Source organism: Cucurbita pepo, unplaced genomic scaffold (assembly GCF_002806865.2).
Source record: "Cucurbita pepo subsp. pepo cultivar mu-cu-16 unplaced genomic scaffold, ASM280686v2 Cp4.1_scaffold000755, whole genome shotgun sequence".
Lineage (NCBI taxonomy): Eukaryota > Viridiplantae > Streptophyta > Magnoliopsida > Cucurbitales > Cucurbitaceae > Cucurbita > Cucurbita pepo.
The window spans coordinates 7,476-9,034 of NW_019646970.1; positions in this window are offsets into that span (position 1 = coordinate 7,476).

A 1,559-nucleotide genomic window follows, 5' to 3' on the forward strand; every position below is an offset into this window, starting at 1 on the left:
ATTTACTTACAGTTAAGTCGAATTGATTCTTCGATAGTCTTGACTGACAGTTCACTCTCATTTCTTCTTCGATAGTCTTTCCTTCCAGTTCACAATCATGAATCTTTCGTCTTTCGTCTTTCAAAGCAGCTAAGGAGCGAAGCAAACATCCTTTCAGTAGTTTAGGAGCGAAGCATCTTTACCAACAGGGGAAGGAGTTTACCTCGAACAAGAACTTACGGGACTAGAGAGAGGTTCGTTCAGTCTCTTTCCTCTTGAGTTGAGTCTGACCAGGAGTTCAATCAGGTTCGGGTTCAATAGCTAATTAATGAATTTACTCACTCTCCTGTAAAGCTCAGGTCATATCGGTTCAGTCGCTTGCTTCTCTCTCCTCTCTTTCTTGCATTCTCTATCGGTTCCGGTGATTGAGCAGTTAAGTTTGATTCTCCCTTACACTGTCAAGTTTCATTCTTAGTCTCCCTACCTTCATTCTATTCTCGTCAGGTTCAGATTCAGTAGCTCAGGTTTAAAGTTGAGTCTTTCCTTTCAACACTGGATGAATAAAGAGAAAGATAAGTTCCTGAATAAATAGGGTCAGGATCATTAATCTTCTTTCGTTGAGTCTTTCAAAGCTGCTAACTCCTTCATTTCTTCTTTCACTGTAAAAAAGGATAGGAAAAGGTGTAGGTCATGTAATAAAGGTTCTGGTTCCGGAGCTTCTCTTTCTGCCATTTCTTTCCTCTCCCCTATTGTAAACTCTCATTCATCTTGAGTTTTGACTTGAATCACTTGATGAATAAGGGATCAGTTCAAGAAGAAATAGGTTCCGGTGATTGAGCTTGACCTGATTCTCATCCTGCCAGTGAACTCTCATTCATCGATAGTCTTTACTCTCCCTTCTTTCACAGTAAAGGCTATTAGTGGGATAGGTTGAGTCGAGACTGACTGTTCTTGATCATTAATAAGTAGGTTCAGGTTCAGTAGCTGCTCAGGGAATATCGGAAAAGAAAAGGAGTTCAAGAGTGAAAGCAAGCCAGTTCCTTACAACCCAGCAAGCAAGAGGAGCCTGAGCAAGCAAGAAAGCCTGTTCCGTAAACTCTCTCTTTAGAATGAATAAGGAGTTGAGACTGGCTGTTCCCTCGAATGAATCTTTAGTCTCCCTTCTTTCCCTTCAAACACTAGCAAAAAGGTAAATGGGCGAAGGCCTGAGACCGACAGGCGAAGAGACGAAGGCACTCGAACGATAGGGAGAGGGGCGAAGCCATAGGGAACTCGACCAAAAGGGGTGAAACCACTCGACCAAAGGGAGAGGGGTGAAGGAAATGGAATTGCTTTACGAGGTGAATAGGCAGGCAGGTTCCAGTTTTCACTTTCCTCTTCTTATCCAGCCCCGAACAAATTACCTCGAAAATAGACTCTTTTATCCAAAAAAAATAGACAGAAGATAGAATTTTCTAATTAATGGTCTTTACAGGAGAATGAATAAGGAGTTTCGGATTGACGACTTCCCTTCAGGTTTCGGAGAAAGAAGAAATAGGCGAAAGAAGGATTGATTTCATATGCTTTACCTTGGAAGGTGA